This window comes from Cervus canadensis, chromosome X, assembly GCF_019320065.1.
Source record: "Cervus canadensis isolate Bull #8, Minnesota chromosome X, ASM1932006v1, whole genome shotgun sequence".
Lineage (NCBI taxonomy): Eukaryota > Metazoa > Chordata > Mammalia > Artiodactyla > Cervidae > Cervus > Cervus canadensis.
In genome coordinates, this window is record NC_057419.1 from 16,531,124 (window position 1) to 16,552,036 (window position 20,913).

Below are 20,913 nucleotides of genomic sequence, written 5' to 3' on the forward strand. Positions count from 1 at the left end.
GAATGGTTCTATGAGGACCTACAAGACCTTCTAGAACTAATACCAAAAAAAAAAAAAAAGATGTCATTTTCCTCATAGGGGACTGGAATGCAAAAGTAGGGAGTCAATCAGACTATAGTAAAAAGCTACAGTCATCAAGACAGTAGGGTACTTGCCCAAAGACAGAAATATAGATCAACAGGACAAAATAGAAAACCCAGAGACAAATCCACGCACCTATGGACACCTTATCTTTGACAAAGGAGGCAAGAATATACAATGGAGAAAAGACAATCTCTTTAAAAAGTGGTGCTTGGAAAACTAGTCAACTACCTGTAAAAGAATGAAACTAGAACACTTTATAAGACCATACACAATAGTAAACTCAAAATGGATTAAAGATCTAAATGTAAGACCAGAAACTATAAAACTCCAGGAGGAAAACATAAGCAGAACACTCTCTTACATAAATCACAGGAATATCCTCTATGACCCACCTCCCAATGTAATGGAAAAAAAGGAAAAAATAAACAAACGGGACCTAGTTAAACTTAAAAGCTTTTCCACAATGAAGGAAACTATAAGCAAGGTGAAAAGACAGCCTTCAGAATGGGAGAAAATAAGAGCAAACATAACAACTGACAAAAAAATCAATCTCAAAAATATACAAGCAGCTCATGCAGCTCAATAACAGAAAAATAAATGACCCAATCAAAAAGTGGGCCAAAGAACTAAACAGACATTTCTCCAAAGAAGACATACAGATAGCTAACAAACACATGAAAAGATGCTCAACATCACTCACTATCAGAGAAATGCAAATGAAAACCACAATGAGGTCCTATCTCAAGCCAGTCAGAATGGCTACCATCTAAAAGTCTACAAACAATAAATGCTGAAGATGGTGTGGAGAAAAGGGAAGCTTCTTACACTGTTGGTGGGAATGCAAACTAGTCCAGCCACTATGGAGAACAGTGTGGTGATTCCTTAAAAAAAAACAACAACTGGAAATAGAACTACCATACGACCCAGCAATCCCACTGCTGGGCAAACACACTGAGGAAACCAGAATTGAAATAGACACCCATACCCCAATATGCATTGCAGCACTGTTTACAATAGCTAGTACATGGAAGCAACCTAGATGTCCACAGGCAGACGAATGGATAAGAAAGCTGTGGTACATATACACAATGGAATATTACTCAGCTATTAAAAAGAACACATTTGAGTCAGTTCTAGTGAGGTAGATGAAACTGGAGCCTGTTTTTTTTTTTTTCATTTATTTTTATTAGTTGGAGGCTAATTACTTTACAACATTGTAGTGGGTTGAAACTGGAGCCTGTTATTCAGAGTGAAGTAAGTCAGAAAGAAAAACACCAATACGTTATATTAATGCATATATATGGAATTTAGAAAGATGGTAATGATGACCCTATACACAACAGCAAAAGAGACACAGATGTAAAGAACAGACTTTTGGAGTCTGTGGGAGAAGGTGAGGGTGGGATGATATGACAGAATAGCATTGAAACATGTATATTACCATATGTGAAATAGATGACCCATCCAAGTTTGATGCATGAAACAGGGCACTCAAAGTTGATGTACTAGGACAGCCCAGAGGGATGGGATCAGGAGGGAAGTGAGAGGAGGGGTTCAGGACAGGGAGACACATGTACACCTGTGGCTGACTCCTGTCAACGTATGGCAAAAACCACCACATTATTGTAACATAATCAACCTCCAACTAAAATAAATATTTTTTTTAAGTAGGAAGTTGAGATACCAGGAGTAACAGGCAAGTTTGGCCTTGGAGTACGGAGTGAAGCAGGGCAAAGGTTAACAGAGTTGTGCAAAGGAAATGCACTGGTCATAGCAAACGCCATCTTCCAATAACCCAAGAGAAGACTCTACACATGGACATCACAAGATGGTCAATACTGAAATCTAGTTGATTATGTTCTTTGCAGCCAAAGATGGAGAAGCTCTATACAGTCAACAGAAACAAGACCGGGAGCTGACTTTGGCTCATATCATGAACTCCTTATTGCAAAATTCAGATTTTGATTTAAGAAAGTAGGGAAAACCCCTAGGCCACTCAGGTATGACCTAAGTCAAATCCCTTATGATTATACAGTAGAGTGACAAATAGATTCAAGGTATTAGATCTGATAAACAGAGTGCCTGAAGAACTAAGGACAGAGGTTCCTAACATTGTTTAGGAGGCCATGATCAAAACCATCCACCAAAGTGAAATGCAGAAAAGCAAAAGGCTTGTCTGAGGAGGCCTTACAAATAGCTGAGAAAAGAAGAGAAGCTAAAGGCAAAGAAGAAACGGAAAAAGATATACCCATGTGAATGCAGAATTCCCAAGAATAGCAAGGAGATATAAGAAAAACTTAAGTGAACAATGCAGAAAATAGCGGGAAACAATAGAATGGGAAAGACTAGAGATCTCATTAAGAAAATTAGAGACACCAGGGGAACATTTCATGCAAAGATGGGCATAGTAAAGGATAGAAATGGTATGGACCATTTCCGAAGCAGTAGATATTAAGAAGAGGTGGCAAGAATACACAAAAGAATTATACAAGAGAGATCTTAATGACCCAGATAACCACGATGGTGTTATCACTCACCTAGAGGCAGACATCCTGGAATGCAATGTCAAATGTGCTTTAGGAATCATCAACACGAACAAAGCTAGTGGAGGTGATGGAATTCCAACTGAGCTATTTCAAGGCCTAAAAGATGATGCTGTTAAAGTGCTGTACTCAATATGCCAGCAAATTTGGAAAACTCGGCAGTGGCCACAGAAGCGGAAAAGGTCAGTTTTCATTCCAATCCCAAAGAAAAGCACTGCCAAAGAATGTTCAAACTATTGCACGATTGCACTCATCTCACATGCTAGCAAAATAATGCTCAAAATTCTCCAAGTGACATTTCAACATACGTGAACCAAGACCTTCCAGATGTTCAAGCTGGATTTCGAAAAGGGAGAGGAACCAGAGATCAAATTGCCAGCATCCACTGGATTATAGAAAAAGCAAGAGAGTCCAGAAAAACGTCTTCTTATTTACTGACTATGCCAAAGCTTTTGACTGTGGATCACAACAAACTGTTGGAAAATTCCCAGAAGATGGGAATACCAGACCACCTTACCTGCCTCCTGAGAAATCTGTATGAAGGTCAAGAAGCAACAGTTAGAAGCAGACATGGAACAATGGACTGGTTCTAAATTCAGGAAGGTGTCTATCAAGGCTGTATGTTGTCACTGTGTTTACTTATGTGCAGAGTACATCATGCAAAATGTCAGGTTGGATGAAGCACAAGCTGGAATCAAGATTGCTGGGAGAACTATCAATAACCTCAGATATGCAGATGACACCACTCTTATGGCAGAAAGTGAAGCAGAAGGAAAGAGCCTCTTGATTAAAGTGAAAGAGGAGAGTTAAAAAGTTGGCATAAAAGCATTCAGAAAACGAAGATCATGGCAACTGGTCCCATCACTTCATGAAAAATAGGTGGGGAAACGATGGAAACAGTAACAGACTTTGTTTTCTTGGGCTCCATAATCACTGCAGATGGTTACTGCAGCCATGAAATTCAAAGATGCTTGCTCCTTGGAAGAAAAGCTCTGACCAACCTAGACAGCATATTAAAAAGCAGAATCGTTACTTTGCCGACAAAGGTCCGTCTAGTCAAAGCTATGGTTTTTCCAGTAGTCATGTAGGGATGTGAGAGTTGAACTATAAAGAAAGCTTAGTGCTGAAGAATTGATACCTTTGAACTGTGGTCTTGGAGAAGACTCTTGAGAGTCCTTTGGACAGCAAGGAGATCCAACCAGTCCATTCTAAAGGAAATCAGTCCTGAAGATTCCCTGGAAGGACTGATGCTGAAGCTGAAGCTCCAATACTTTGGCCACCTGATGCAAAGAACTGACTCATTGGAAAAGACCCTGATGCTGGGAAAGATTGAAGGTGGGAGGAGAAGGGAATGACAGAGGATGAGATGGTTGGATGGCATCATTGACTCGATGGACATGAGTTGAGCAAACTCTAGCAGTTATTAATGGACAGGGAAGCCTGCCATACTGTGGTCCATGGCATCACAAAGAGTTGCACACAACTGAGCAACTGAACTGAACTGATAAGCGGAAAGAATATGAAGAATAATAGATATCTATATCTATACCAGACCAGCTGAAATGTAAAGGATGCTGATGGTGACTGGTTCTGACCCTCAAAACTTCAATCAACTGAAGCTTGGAGTCTGCCACAGCCCAAGACCCTTAATGAACATGTCTGTAAATTTAAAGTGTTAGTCACTCACTCATGTCTGACTCTTTGCAACCTCCTGGACCACCAGGCTCCTCTGTGTATGGGATTCTCCAGGTAAGAATACTGGAATGCATTGCCATGCCCTCCTCTGGGGATCTTCCCCACCTAGGGATTGAACCCGGGTCTTCTGCTATGGGCAGATTGCTTACTGTCTGAGCTACCGCGGAAGCCTGAACATGCCTGTTCCCATAGATTAAAGCTTCCCCACCTTTGTGGTTTAGAGAGACACTGCTCTGGAAAGCTGCATGGTGTTCTCCATAGTTCTGCAAGTAATACACTTTTCCTTCCCATGAGCTTTGGCTGGGTTGTATCTTCTGGCTCAACACCCACCAAGATGTAAACTCACTTTTCTGGTAACATTTCTCCATCCAGAGTTCCAACCACCACTAGATACTAATTCTACAGTCAGTCGTCTTGCTTCCAATACATGGAAATTGCCTTACCTTTCTGTGAGCAAATCTACCTAACAGCCAGAAACAGTGTCCCTATTTTATCTTGTGAAGCCAGTATGTGTCAAGGAAACTCAGCTCTGCAGATCGATCCATTGTCCTCCAGTTCGATGCCTCATTTTACAGAACACACTTGCAAGACTTTGAGATTTTATTTATACCTCATTTCTGAAGGCTTTTGATACCTACATTAAATACACAGATTACTCATCAGTGCCACTTCTACTTTGAGGTTAAAAATCCTCCAAGTTTTTTCTAACAAAACTATTCCATGCATTGCATTTAAATATTTGACCATACGTTTATTTTGTGTCTCATCAGAGTTTAGTTAATCACACCGTTTTCCCCTGAATAATGCAGTACTCACCCCATAGGCGGAGAAGGCAATGGCACCCCACTCCAGTACTCTTGCCTGGAAAATCCCATGGACGGAGGAGCCTGGTAAGCTGCAGTCCATGGCGTCGCTAAGAGTCAGCCGTGACTGAGTGACTTCACTTTCACTTTTCACTTTCATGCATTGGCGAAGGAAATGGCAACCCACTCCAGTGTTCTTGCCTGGAGAATCCCAGGAACAGCGGAGCCTGGTGGGTTGCCGTCTATGGGTCGCACAGAATCAGACATGACTGAAGCGACTTAGCGGCAGCGGCAGCAGCACCCCATAGGCGATCTTGCCAAAACTGGATTTGACAAGGTAGGGCACAGGTGGGCCTAGGAGAAAGTCCCGGAGCATGACTGCCATCTGGTGGAGCCGAGATTCTAGTTGAGGGCACTGGAAGGAAACATCCAGCCTGAGGACAACCCGCCCACTTGAGGATAGAAGCCTGAGGCAATGCCTGAAAACAAGCAAAGAAAATGGCCAAGATGCGCCTGCGCACTGGAGGCTTCTTGGCAGACATGCCCTCTGAGCAGCCAATCCCCGAGCAGTTGGGTGGGGCCTCCTTCTCTCTCCACACCCTCCCAGCGCCTATTGGCTGGACTGCCTCGGTCACAACGCTGATTGGTCGCTTGTGCCTGACAGGCTACAGGCCGGCTGCTCGCTCTTCACTTCGCCTCGACGCGGGAAGACTCCATGCCACTGAGCGCTGAACTAGCCTCGGGCCGGGGTTGGTAGCACCGCAGGACAGCTGGGAGACTGACCAGAACGCACCCTGCACAACCCTCACAAACCCTTACCCTGACGGCTTCAAATTCCAGGGTAAGAGGCCCCAAATCCCGTCAGCTTTGAAGAACGTGGGTCCTACCTGAAGGGAGCTCGCGTCTCATCAGCTTCAGGAACTACAAGTCCCTTCACCCCCGGAAACACCAAATCCCCTAGTGTTGTGACCCTCAAATACCTAGAGTAACCCCAGTTCCCCTCAGGCTGAGGCACCCTCAAAATAGCACCCGCAGAGAGACCAAATTTCCTTAACCTCGGAGACCCTGAATACCTCAGCCTGGGAGCTCTTACAACTTTCTCCTCAAGACTCCCACTGTCCTGCCTGTTAGAGTCCTAAAGCCCCTTAATAAGAAACCTCCGATTTCCTCAGCCTCAAAGATCCCAAGTTCTCTAACCCTGCACATTCTACATCAGCCGAAACATCCCCAGTCCCCTCTGTCTGAGGATCCCAGTTCCTTCAGCTCCTGTGTCGCAGTTCTCCTCAAGTGGAGCGACTTATCCCTTAAACGTAGAACCCATGTTATGACCAGATTTTTCCGAGTTCCCAGGCGGAGATCCTCAAAATCCTTCTTGGAGAAATATTCCCTCTCCTGCACTGGAAAAGAGCCCTGATTTCAGCCTGACCCCAGTCCAGCAGTTAGTGGCTTCTAGGTCTTCTCAGGACTCCCTCTGTCACCCACAGACACGTCCCACCCAGTGCCTTTCCTCAGAGGGGCTGAATTGTAGGGGAACCATAGAAACCAAATCTAGTTCACATTAGGCTGGCCTGTCATAGCTGGTCAGGATCCGTCCATCCCATCAACACCCTCACTCTGACTTTCCCCACCTTCCTGCCCTGGACACTCCACCCAAGGAAGACAGACCAGGCTCTGGACAGTGGTCTGGGCTATCTCAGCACTTTTTTCTTCCACGGGCACCTTGGCCTTGAGCACTTCAATGGCCATGAGGCCGAACAGGTCTCCAGAGGAGAGCACTGAGGGAGATGCCGGGAGAACAGAGCGGAAGCCCACAGTGAGAGGCGGAGGCGGCAAAGCTGGGCTCTAAGCCAGCTCTATAGGAAGGACATGGCGCCGGTCCCTGAAGGACCACAGACTGCTTGCCTGGGCAGCTGAGTGAACTTCCCTGTGACTGTACACAGGATGGGAATGCCTGGTCCTGTCTGAGACAGTGGGGTGGAGTGGGACAAAACAGGACACTAGCATCATCAACTGCTCTGTGTCCAGGGAGAGTTAGGAAAATGCTCAGAGTTTGTTCAGTTAAGCAGGACACAGGTGGGAAGAAAAGTCTTCATCCCTGTCTCACAGAGACCATCCAGTAGCTTCAGGCTACTCCCTGCACAAAAGGTGGAAGAGAAGTCAGCTCTAAGGTCTGACATATATTAGTAAGTCACTGATGGAATCTACAATTTCCCTTAGGCAAAAGATGCTTTCAAAGACATTTCCATATACTTCACCAAGGAAGAATGGGCAGAGATGGGAGAGTGGGAAAAAATTCAATATAAGAATGTGAAAAGGAACTACAAAATGCTGATTGCTATAGGTAACAGGAAGTGCTGGGTGCCTGTGAGCCTGGGAAACATGAAACAGGTCTTCACCCTTATTGTTTACTTGGCCCTCTCTTAGGTGGCTTCTTCTGCTCACAGTTACCTTTTGTGTGGAGACTAACCTGGAGGAAATTTTTATTGTTTTGTACCAAAGTGGGGTTGACCCTGGCAGTGCAGACATCACCTATTGCCTTATTCTACATTCTTCCAGCCCATCCTACTGATTTCCCTAACTTCGTGACACTTTCCATTTCTTCTGTGCTTTTTGCCTCCTTCTTAGAACATATATCTTGCTTCTTTTCAGGTTTCAGAGCCACAAGACCAGCTTTCATGCATCACTGCAAGCAGGTCATCAAACCCCAGGTAGATGACACTGAGGAGTCTGATGAAGAAAGGACACCAAGGAAGCAAGGTGAGGGGCCAGAAGGATTTAGAGTTGTCTTCAAGAAACCAGCCTGGGCTTAGGTCTCAACTGCATCTCGGCCATTAGCAAAGAAAACATAATTTTCGTCATTCTGAAGTGGTTGTGGCTGAGTATTGACATAAGCCTGAATGAAGGTGAAGGTATAGGTTTTCCAGTGTAATTCTAGAAAGTTTTATGTTTAAAATTTATCATTCTTTGTAAAAAGAATTATTTTTGCTGCACATCTTTAATGAAAGGCAATTAAACATACCCTAGGCTATAAATTCACCAAAGAGATTTCTAATACTAATCTCATAATAATTCGGTTATTGGATTAAATCTTAGAAGAGGAAATTATTAACATATTATGTCAAGATACATTATTTATGTGTGTATAAAAAATAACACCACTTACCCTAAGGTGAAACTAATTCTTTGTTTTGATTCTCGGAAAGGGTTTGAGAGAACTATTTATTCTCCCTGATCTTTCCCACATTTCACTGACCAGAGACAGCATCAGGTAAATAAAAAATGAAGTACAATCATTATAAAGTAGAAGTGGGCAGCTCACTTCCTCTTCCACTGCTCAGAGACTTTAGAAGAGTTAATCTGCCTAGAGTAGAGAAGACAATTTAGATAGTTCTAGGATTCTCCATCTATGGATTTCTGCTCTCCCAGATTTTAAAAAAATTATTTATTTAGTTTTGGCTGCACTGGGTCTTTGTTGCTGTGCAAGGGCTTTCTCTGGTTGTGGTGACTGGCTTCTCGTTGCAGAGCACATTCAGGCTCAGTAGTTTGTGACACACAGGATTAGTTGCCCCGCAGAAAGTGGAATCTTCCCGGAGGAGCGATCAGACCTGTGTCCTCTGCATTGGCAGGCAGATTCTCATCCACTGTGCCACCAGGGAAGTCCATCTGTTCCCTTAAGTTATCAAAACTAGTGTAAGAAACATGAAAACCAAAGGTTTTGACATGAAGAGAGATCCTTCATAGGGAATAATATCTCACGGTTCACTGTGCCTCTACACATCTTTACCTTGTTAATTTATGAGTGTATGGTACACTATTGCTAACTATGTACACATTGCTCTAGAACAAATCTGTAGAACTTTTTCATCTTGCATGCCTGAAGCCCTACACCTATTGAGAAACAATTCTCCAATTCTTCCTCCTCACAGACCTTTGCAACCACGATTATATTTTCTGTTTCCATGGATTTGATTAATTTAGATACCTCGTAGAAGTGGAATCTTGCAATATTTGTCTTTTTTTGATGGGTTCACTTCACTTAGCATAATATCATCAAGGCCCATCCTTGATGTGGCATATGACAAAACTCTATTTTAAGGCTTCAAAACATTCCATTGTGTGCATGTGTATATGATATATATATAAGATATACATAATCTTTACCTGCTTATCCACCAATGAACATTTAGATTGCTTCCACATCTTGCCAACTGGGAATAATGCGGCAATGACCATAGATGTGCACATGACTTATTCAAGATCTTGCTTTCAATTTTTATGGAAATATACTCTGGAGTTGGATTGCTAGATCATATGGCAGTTCTAATTTTCTGAGGAAACTCCATACTGTTTCTATAACGTTTGAAAGATTTTGCATTTCCAACAATAGTGTATAAGGGTTCCAATTTCTCCATATCCTTACCAAACTTGCTATTGTCTTTTTAGTCATATTGGCCATCACAGAAGGTATGAGATAATTTCCACTGTGGTTTTAATTTGTATTTCCCTATTGATTAGTAATCTTCAGCATATTTTAATATGTTTGTTGGCCATTTGCATATCTTCTTTGGAGAAATGTCTATTCAATTCCTTCTCCCACTGTGTTAGTCAGCTCAGGCTGCCATAACAAAACAGACTACATGGCTTAAACCACAGAAATTTGTTCTCTTACAATGCTGGAGCATGGAAGTTTGATATCAGGGTGCCATCATGGTCAATCAGGTTCTCTCCCTGGCTTATAGGTAGCCTTCATATTGGTGTATGCTTATTAACCCCTTATCAGATAAATATTTTACAAATATTTTCAACCATCCTGTAGGATGTCTTTTCACTCTGTTCCTTTGTTTTACTCTGTTCCTCTGTTAAACTCTGTGTCCTTTGCTGCACAGAGGTTTTAAGATTAAGGTAGTCTCATTTGTCTATTTTTACTTTGTTACTAATACTTGTGCATTTGGTATTATATCTAAGAAATCATTGCTGATTCAATGTTGTGAAGCTTTACCCTTTTTTTTTTTCTAAGAGTCTTATCAAGCCTTACATTTAGGTCTTTAATCCATTCTGAGTTGACTTTTCTTCATGATTTAAGATCTTCATTATTTTGCATATGGATATTTTGTTTCCCCAGCGCCATTCGTTACAGGGATTAAACTTTCCATGTTGTCTTGACACCCTTGATGAAGATCATGAGACCATGTATACAAGAGTTTATTTCTAGCTGTCTATTCTGTTCCATTGATTGGTATGTCTGTCTTTATGCCAGTGGGCTTCCTCAGTGGCTCAGCAGGTAAAGAGTCTGCCTTCAATGCAGGAGACATAGGAGATGTGGGTTCAATTAATGAGTTAAGAAGATCCCCTGGAGAAGGAAATGGCAACCCCCTCCAGTATACTTGCCTGAGAAATCCCCTGGACAGAGGAGCCTGGTGGGCGACAGTCTAAAACGTTGCAAAGAGTCAACATGACTGAGCGACTAAGCACGCACTTTATGCCAAAACTACACTTTTTGGTTACTGTACCTTTGTAATATGTTCTGAAATCAGAGGCCTCCAGCTTTGCTGTTCTTTCTAAGATTGTTTTGCCTATTTGGGGTCCTCTGAGATTCTGTATTAACTGTAACATGGATTTTTCCATATCTGAAAAAAATTCCATTGGGATCTTAATAGGAATTGCATTGAATCTTTAAATTGCTTTGGGTAGTATGAACAGCTTAATAATATTAAGTCTCCAAATCCACAAATGTGAGACACCTTTCTATTTACTTCTGTCAGATTCCTTTCAACAATACTTGGTAGTTTTCAATGTATAAGTCTTTCATCTCCTTATGTTTACTCCCAATTATTTCATTCTTTTTGACACTATTATAAATAAGATTATCAGGACTTCTCTGGTGGTCCAGTGTCTTAGACTCCACAGTCCAAGTGCAGAGAACTTGGGTTCAATCCCTGGTCAGGGAACTAGATCCTACATGCCACAACAAAGACCTGGCACAAATCAATAAATAAATATAATTTTTTACAAAAATTTAAACTTAGCTCTTGACTATAGCTTTAAAAGATAAAACATAAATAGGGTTGTTTTCTTATTTTCCTTTTTGGAATGGTTGTTGTTCATTCATGGGAAGATATTTGAATATTGATTTTGTACCATGCAACTTTCTGTGCAGGTTTTGTGTGTAATTTTAAAATTTTTCTGCACATAAAATCATGTCCTCTGTGAACAGACATAATTTTACTTCTTTCTTTCCAAATGGAAGTCTTTTGTTTCCTTTTCTAATCTAATGCCCTGGCTAAGACTTCTAATATTATGTTGAATAGAAGTGTTGAGAATGCCTTTTTTTCTTGATCTTAGAAGTTTTCAGCTTTTCACTGATGACTATGATGTTAGAGATAGACTTTTCATATATGACCTTTATTATATTGCAATCACTTCCTTCTATTTCTACTTTGTTGAGTATTTTTGTCATGAAAGTCTAGTAAATTTATTAGATACTTTATGGACATCAGATGAAGCACAAATGAAGTTTCATATTTTTTTTAATTTTAATAAAATTATGTAATGCTCCCAGTGGAAGCATAGGAGTTGATGAAACAGAAATCACTTTCCATTTCTCCTTTGGTAATCCTTGTCCTTGTCACTCTCTGGCTCAGAATTCTGTGTCCTTAATTAGAATGCCCAGAGTTCGGAAACATTTACCAACCAAAACACTGATTCTCATAATTTTTCAGGTAAACCTTCTAGGATGGCCTTCAGAGGGAAGCACAGTAAACACCAGAAGGTAAATGTTTCCCAAATCTTGTTGACAAAAAAATCCCTCCTCATGGATCCAGTCCCAGGTGAGAATAGGAGAAAACACAGAGATCCCGGAGACTGCTGCCTTCCTGTCCTGAATCTTGGGCACAATGTCTGATATCATCACCATCTTTATAGTTAGTAAGAACAGCAACGATAGTAGGCTATTCTATCATTACATTATTTTCACAATATTTCAGACTTTAAGCATTTTATGTAAATAAACTTACTTAAACCTTAAAACAATCCTACAGTACCTATAAGTAGGTATATAGCTAATCACCATTATAGATCAAGAAACTGAGGTTAAAAAAAAATTTGACTATATGCATGGGATCACAGTATGGTGGTACAATCTAATCCAAAGCACCTTCTCTAAACCCAATACAAACTGGTTAGAACTTCCATAGTTTTATAAAGTCTCTTTATACATCTTTATATCATTTATCTGAGAGTTGTTTTCAACCTCAGTTCTTTTGTGCTGTGCTAGTGAGGGATATCTGAGGGATATCTAAGGGAAGCTTAAGGACATGTTGGGCAGTTTGTAGAGTGGATGGTCCAAGATGAAGGTGACATGATCCCTACCTCAGAGACTCCTACTCCAATAAGAGGAAGTAACTTGCAGCTCTGACAAGCCTCAGGTTTATGACTCAAAAACAACAAATAAGAAAATAACTGAAGGACTTCACATAGGTTACCTGCTTTTGAGTAGAAACTCATCATCTGGACATGATTTCAAATGCTCATTCTTGTAGGAGGAAGTAACAAGTCCTTCCTCTGAGCTCTGATTAGACAACTTTCCTGTTTGGAATCATTTGTTTAGCCTGCCCCTGTTTTGTAAGCTTTGAGAGCGTAGCCCATACCTGTTAATTCTCAGAAGTCCAGGCCCAGCTCAAAGCCCCTGAGGGCCCTCTGAATGTTTTGTGAATGAATGATTCCACATTTAAACATTCATCTAGGAATAAGAAGGTCAAGGAATACTGGAGATAGGATTTGTGAGCTAGACTTCAAATATAGAAGCAGTCGAGCGGATATATTGATGGCAGGGATGTATGTTCACATTCATACTGTATTAAATAGCTCACACAATGATTTGTTGAATGTTATTAAATTTCATGTCCACTATAACATTAAAAATTAGCATGTATACCAATTTATGAACCAGGAAACTGAGGAGAACCAGCTAGTTGTACAGCCTTCTTCAAGGAGAATTGATGAGGCCAGCTACTTTACTTCCAAACATTGTCTCTAGGACATGGCAACCTGCAACTTTCAGCTCATTTTCTTTACTGTTTGAATGTGTTTCTGCAGATCATCTTTTCTCTTCTCAATCTTACTGCTTTGTCACCTTATTTTCCAGATGTGTTTTGTCCCTTCTGTAATTTTCCATACTTCCTTGTCCATCAAAGGTCCACTAATTAATAGAAAACCTCACGGATTTCTCTATGAGCCCTTACCCTCTTCTTTCCCTGACTTCCAGCTATTCTCCCTGCGTTGCTTTCATTTTTACGCATAAAGTTGAAGGGAAAGAATCTTAAGATATGAATTCTAGTTTTGATTTACTACCCACTTAGGTCCTTTTTTACACGCCAGTGTTCAGAGCCCCCCCCCCCACCACCAGGTATTTCCAAGAATTGTCAAAGTATTAACTGAAGCCATGCATGTGAAAACACTTCATACAGTCCTAAAGAACTAAAGAAATGCATGTTATCTTTTACTCACATGTCAGAGAACAACCAGGGGACCATTAAATAAGGTATCTCGTTTGAAGAAATTGGCGGGAGCAGCAAAATTGCGAAAGAAAAGTGGCTCCAAACAGGCTCAGAAACCAGTGCCCCCTCCCAGAGAAGCAAGGACCCCTGGACAGCACCCCAGACACAAAGTCGGTAAGAGAAAATTTGGGGAGTTCCTCTAATTAGTTCCTCCAATCCCTGTAGAAAAGCTAATAAGTATGGCCTAGGTGTGGGGTGTGGACTTTGGGTAGGTGTGGGTTTAAGCTGGACTGATCTGAGACATGAAGTTAGCACTGGGACCTTGGGAAAATCTTATACATTTTCTGAGGTCCTGATCGCTCATCTGTAAAGTGAAGATACGGACACATAACTCATACAGTGTTTGGGAGCATTACATTAAATGCAAAAGTGCTGACACCTACAAGTAGTTCAACAAATCCAGCTGTGATGATAGGGACCATGCTTTGTTAGTATTTATACACAGACCTCTGCTCAATGCCTTATGTGTCATGCCCTTAACATATATTTTCTGAGTAGATGTGTCAGTGAACTATTTCCTAAGTAAGAAGTTTGGTAAGTTAAGCCTACTAACAGGAAGTGCAGGAAGCTAGCACTGAACTGGGCATCTGTGGTCAGTGTGGAGCCTCAGTCTCCTGAACCTGTAGTTAAAGGGAGAAGAAACAAAGTATAGAGAAGGGACTTCCTGGTGGTTAAGTGGTTATGACTCCACACTTCCACTGCAGGAGGTGTGGGTTCCATTCCTGGACAGGGAACTAAGATCCCACATGCCATGCAGCATGGTCAATAAATAAATAATGTATCATTAAAACATAAAAATACAAAAGTAATAGTTTGAAAAATAAATGTGAAAAAGTTTTAACAAACTGTATAGATGGACAAGTAGGAGATCTCACACTTTCTGATAAAACAGGGACTAACTCTCCAGACCCCACCAGTCTTGCTTAGCTTCCGTTCTCCATCTTAGAACTCAAAAGAAAGGAGACTGAAGTGAAGAGGTACAATCTGCGAGAGAGAAAGGGCCATGTGTACCAAGAGGACAGCGAGCCCCAGGATGATGACTACCTCTGTGAGTGACCCCGCTGGCCCACTCATGGAGAAGGGGTTATGAGACCTTGGTACAATAACCTCACCTCACCATTTGGTCCCCCAGTCATCCCCTTCCTGTATGACTTGGGGTACAAGATTAAGGCCAAAGGCCGTGAATGCCCCAGTTCTTTCTGAAGGTCTTTACAACCAGCAACATCACTATACCTCCCTCATCCCTGTTGCTCTCACCTCCAGATTGTGAGGAATGTCAGAACTTCTTCATCGACAGCTGTGCTATCCATGGGCCCCCAACCTTCATAAAGGACTCTGCAGTAGAAAAGGGGCATGCCAACCGTGCAGCCCTCACTCTGCCCCCTGGGTTAAGAATCAGACGGTCGGGCATCCCTAAGGCTGGGCTTGGAGTGTGGAATGAGGCATCTGATCTGCCGCTGGGCCTGCATTTTGGCCCCTACGAGGGTCAGATCATAGAAAATGAAGAGGCCTCCCACAGTGGATACTCCTGGATGGTGAGAAATAGCCCTCTTTCCCTGTCCTCTGGCTCTAATCGCTTGTGTGTGTTGGGGGGTACTTATATCTACATGCAAGGATATGGATGGTAATGACGGTCAGCAGTGACACAGTCAGCCCTGTGTACTGTGTGCACTGGGCATGAACACAGGACTTCTATCCAAAGATCAGAGGAAGGTGGGAGACAGTGGTACAGGCACACAGGACTTCTATCTAAAGATCAGAGGAAGGTGGGAGACAGTGGTACAGGCATACAGAAGTGACTCCTCACTTGTGGAGCCCTTGCCTTCAATGTGCTAATAGACTCAGACTTGAAATGATGATTAAGGAGCTTACTGTGTGGCCCAACTGGCAGTTGAATCCATGCAGGCTGAAGAGCACCAATGACAGCAGAGGGAAAGTTCTTCTATTACTTCCTACCAAAAAATAAATAAATAAAATAAAAGAGAGAAGAAAGCTTGTATCTCTTTTCTGACACTCAGGTCAACAAAGGGAGAAACAGCTACGAGTATGTGGATGGGAAGGACAAGTCTTTGGCCAACTGGATGAGGTGAGTGCAGTGAGTCTGCAGTTTGTAGATGTCGCTCCTCCCTCAAGTCCACACCCTTTTCCTTCTCAGCCTGTCTCCCTCAATAGCTTTCACATCTTCTTTCCTCTTTTCCCCCCATATCACGCTCTTTCATTTCAAAAGACATTAGAAAGAAAGAAAGAAAAATATAGCATGTGCTCTTAAAATATAAATCTATGCTCAACAAAACCGAGGTACTTGAAAACAACTTGAGGAGTCTAGATTCACCAGGGACACTTTAACTCACTTAACTGACACTTACCAAGCACTCTATGTCCCAGTTTAGACAGTGAACTTCATGACTGAAGCAGATCACACAACCCATGTCCTTTTGGAGAACATACTGAAGACAGACATTAACCAATTGATTTTAGGAATAGTAACCTTAATTTTTCTATTTTTGAATAATTGCACAGCACCAGGATAACCTAACATGGGAGACCTTGAGTCCATGTGGGCAACAACCTCCCCAGGCTCGGTTCCAGTGAGAAGTGGGCCCTGAGGCCTGAGAAGGAATGGGGGGCAGGATGGCTGTGAGCATGGCCATTCACTGAGGGCCTCTGCTTTCATCAGGGCAGGCAGAAAGTGAATAAACTATTACTGTTCTGTGTCTCAAGCTATGTCAGAGCACTCTCCATTTTTCCATGGGAGGGGGTGGGCAAGTGAATAGGACCCTGGATACAGGTGGGGAGATTGGAGAAAAGCCTCTGGAGAGAAGGCAGGCTGGGGTGGGGTGAGTGCTGAGGGCTGCATGCTAACCTAGGAGTACCAAGTCCTGTGGAATGAAAGAGAACTTAATTTAGAGTTTAGAGGAACTGGAGGTCACCAGTCTTACGGACAGTCCAGGTGGAGACAAAAGCATTCCAGCCAGGGAGAGGACCGGAAACAGGATCTGGAAATAGGAATTCACACAGCCAGGTTGAAGGTGTGAACAGAAGGTCCCCATGAGGGGCGGTGGGAACCATGGTGGCCTCAGAGCCTGAAGGCAAGGAGTTGGGCATGGTCCGACAGTGGAGGGGTCTCATCACCTGTGGTTTCTTTCCCTTTCCTGGCCTTGACTCCAGGTATGTGAACTGTGCCCGGGATGACGAGGAGCAGAACCTGGTGGCCTTGCAGTATCATGGGCAGATCTTTTATCGAACCTGCCAGGTGGTCAGGCCGGGCTGTGAGCTGCTGGTCTGGTATGGGGACGAGTATGGCGAGGAACTCGGCATCATTCGGGACAGCAGGGGGAAGAGCAAGCTCTCGGGCAGGAGAGGTGAGCACCACCCCTCTTCCAGTGCCCCACCCCATCCTGGGGAGCTCCCCTGGTCCAATCCTGAAGCAGAGTCCAATCCAGTCTAAAGTCAGTCAAGTTGCAATTAAAATGCCTCAGAATTTGATTCATTTCATAAGACTGTTAGGAAAATATTTATTTTAAAAATATTAGTTCTAATTTTCAATATTTCATGCAAAAAATCTGTAACATCACCTTCTGCTGAAAGGCTTAGAAGCAAAAAGCAAGTTTTCTGGCACCTACCAGCTCTCTCCCCTTTATCAGTTTCTTCCTCATTTCCTCCATATTTCTAAGTGACATGCATACAGTGATTTGCACTCAGTTACTGTTTCAGTTTGTTGTCATGTGAGTTCATACTCTGACACAGGGCTCCATGCACTGAAACATACAGAACCACTGCCTTGGGGCAACATGGGCTTCATACCAGACAGGGGCTGGTGCTCTGAGGGAAACCAGTGCAGGAAAAGTGCCTTGGATCAGCATTAGCAGAGAGTGGGGTGTGATGGATGATGGTGGGGCAGGATCTCTGTAGAGATAACACCTGTGGATTCCAGGATTCCAGACAGGGGAGCAGCCAGTGCTGCAGCCTCAGGGCCGGGAAGAGAGGCCATGCCAGTGGTTGCAAGAGGAAGCACAGAGGGAGAGAAGGAGGCTGGATGGAACATGGAAGCCTCAGAGCTTATGTCCACATGCAGGCCCCAGGGGTCCTCCTGGGTGACACAGAACAACCATGCGGCTATCAGCTGCAAGCAGCATGTTCTCTGTGCTAAGATGATGCTTCGGTCATTTTTGGGAGGAGACAGCAACAGGGAGTCCCCTCAGAGGTCAGTTCATTGCCAGACATGAGGGGAGAGTGGGCTGGGTGAAGACGCATGGGAGTGAGGGTGGGAAGAGTCTGGCTGGAGATGTATTTTTAAGCAGGATTTCCTAGTGCATGTTAAGTGGACTAAGACTGAGTGAAATAAAAGAGGTATGAATACTGGTGAGGCTTGAGAAAGGACATGTCTATTATTTTATGATGTATAGAAAACTGAGAAAGGAGCAATTTGTGAACCAACTGGGGCAGCAGGAGCCAGAGACCTGTAGTCAGTGGGACCTGGGCCTCTTGGTCTCATCCAGTCTCAAACTCACTTCCTGCAGAGTAGTTTCTTTGAAAGGTTGCTCTTTGAACAAGGAGCCTCAAATTCAACTTTGCTCACACCTGCTCTAACCACCCCTGTGCTGCCTCCCATATGCAGAGAGCTCCAGGCCAGGTGCCCCAAACTCAATAGACCCTTTCCCCTCACAGGGAGCCATTCAGGAAGATTCCACCTAAGTCATCAAGAGTCTTATCTCTCAGTAGGGTAAAATACCTGAGACGACTGTGACATGACTTTCCATATACTTACACACAGGGAAAGGTCCCTGCAGATCCACCTCTATCAGGAGAGATGCTGCCTCTGATGCTACTGAAAGGTCCCTAGTCTGGGTGGTATGTAGAAAAGGCCCTTGATGCAAGCTTCCTGGATTTCTGTAGATGTAGAGAATAAGAATGGAATGGAAAAGTGGACTGGAAAGACACACTTGATGGGCGACAAATCGTGCATTGTCAACACTAAGATGATTACTGGGGCAGGCTTTACCATGGCAAACCAGCTACCTGACTAAAATCTTCCTCTTTCAGCAGAACCAAAGCCCAAGATCCACCCATGTGCCTCCTGCTCTCTGTCCTTCTCCAGTCAGAAATTCCTCAGCCAACATGTCCAACGCAGTCACCCCTCTAAGATCCTCCTGAGGCCATCTTCAAGAGACCACCTCCAACCAGAGGATCCCTGCCCAAGCAATCAAATTCAGCAGCAGCGATATTCTGAGCCACACAGCCCGAGTGACAAACCAGAGGGTCGAGAGGCCAAGGAAAGGCCCCATCCTTTGCTGAAAGGCCCCAAACTTTGCATAAAGCTGAAGAGGATTTCAGTGGCCTCTTCCTACTCACCCAAAGGACAAATGGGGAGTTCTGAGGTGCATGAGAGAATGGCAGAAGAGCCCAGCACAAGCCAGAAACTGAATCCAGAGGACACAGGCAAATTATTCATGGGAGCAGGGGTCTCAGGGATTATAAGAGTCAAGTACGGACAGCATGGGCAAGGCTCCAAGGATACGTCAAGTATAATCACACATGAGAGGACACGCACAGGGGAGAACCCCTATGTTTGCAATGAGTGTGGGCAAAGCTTCAGTGTGAAGTCAAATCTAAGTAGACATTGGAGGACTCACACTGGAGAGAAGCCCTATGTGTGCGGGGAGTGTGGGAAAAGCTTCAGTCAGAAGACCCATCTCATCACACACCAGAGGACACACACAGGGGAGAAGCCCTATGTTTGTGGGGAGTGTGGGAAAAGCTTCAGTCAGAAGTCAAATGTTGGTCAACACCATAGGACACACACAGGGGAGAAGCCCTATGTTTGTGGGGAGTGTGGGAAAAGCTTCGGATGGAAATCAAGTCTCATCACACACCAGAGGACACACACAGGGGAGAAGCCCTATGTTTGTGGGGAGTGTGGGAAAAGGTTCAGTGTAAGATCAAATCTCACAAAACACCAAAGGACACACACGGGATAAGCCCTATGTTTGCATGGAGTGTGAGTGAGTCATGACCAATAAACCACATCCTAGCCACAGGAGGATTACTGCAGCCACCCCATGCTTCAGCTCTAAGGGGGCCTCAGAGCAGGTTTATGACCCATTACTGTCCCCAAAAGTATGAGGAGAAACTTCCCAGGTGGTCCAGTGGCTTCTACTCCAATGCATAGACCCATGTTCAATACCTGACTGGGGAACTACCTCCCACATGCGGCAACTAAGACACAGTGCAGCCATGTAAATAAATACATAAACAAATATTTTACAGAAACAGTGTGATGAGCACAGAATTAATTGATTAAATAGACCTTCCACTTTCATGACAGGAGAGGAGGTAGATAAACAGCAGATGGTTTCTTAAGTGTTCTGGACATATTCATGCCAATTGCCTTCATGGTTTTTTGTACTCCTCTTCTAACAAGTTTTGTCTCCAAACATATCTGAAGCCCAGACTACGTACTCATTCCCCCCTTATTACTGACAGCAGTGGGGTCCAGTGGTAGCTGAACCCCTGGGAAGGCATTATTCTGGAGCCAACTCAGTTAAGTCACCAGACAGTCATCTTCCAGGGTCCAGGGAGAGGAATCTAGGGTTTGAGACAGATTCATCAGGGAAGAGAAAACTCTGGCTTCCTGGGAAGTGTGGCCTCTCCTCCTTATAGATCTAGACTCTACTTTTTGGTCTCTCCTGGTTGACCTCTGTCTTCCTCTGACTTCTGTGGCCTCAAAAGTGAAGGCCAAGTGCACATGTATGTGTGCATGTGTGTGTGCTTCGCTCAGCCTGGGCCATTCTGGTCTCCCTTACTCTGCCTTTGCCACTTCATCAGGGTCATCACAGCATCTGGACTCCAGATTCAATCACAGGGGTCCAGTTCTCAGCCCTGCCCTCAGCAGCTGTGTGACATGGGCAAGATGCTCAACCTCTTCTGTGTCTCTATTCTCATCTGTGATACAGGGTGGGAGCACCAGCATTTTGGTCTGTTGCATAAGCACAGGCAGAATCTGGCAGAGGCTGGCTGAGAACGCAAGCCCCGCCATTGCTGTTATTTGTGTTTTTTTCTTTAATCTTTTTAAAATTTTAAATTGAAGGATAATTGCTTTACAGAATTGTTTTCTGCATGTCTTTCAGCCCCCACACCTTCCAGGTCTTTAGAGCTAGACGAGGAAGGGGCCGTTTAGGCACTTGGCTGCCCTGATGAGGACATGTGAGGCCAGGGTTGCTAAGGGAGTGCGAC

At 43.6% G+C, this 20,913-nt stretch overlaps 1 pseudogene; it reads left to right on the top strand.

Annotated features, from left to right (window-relative positions):
• The first annotated feature begins 6,869 nt into the window (after positions 1 to 6,869).
• LOC122434731 lies at positions 6,870 to 19,686 on the top strand (annotated as a pseudogene).
• The last annotated feature ends 1,227 nt before the right edge of the window (positions 19,687 to 20,913 follow it).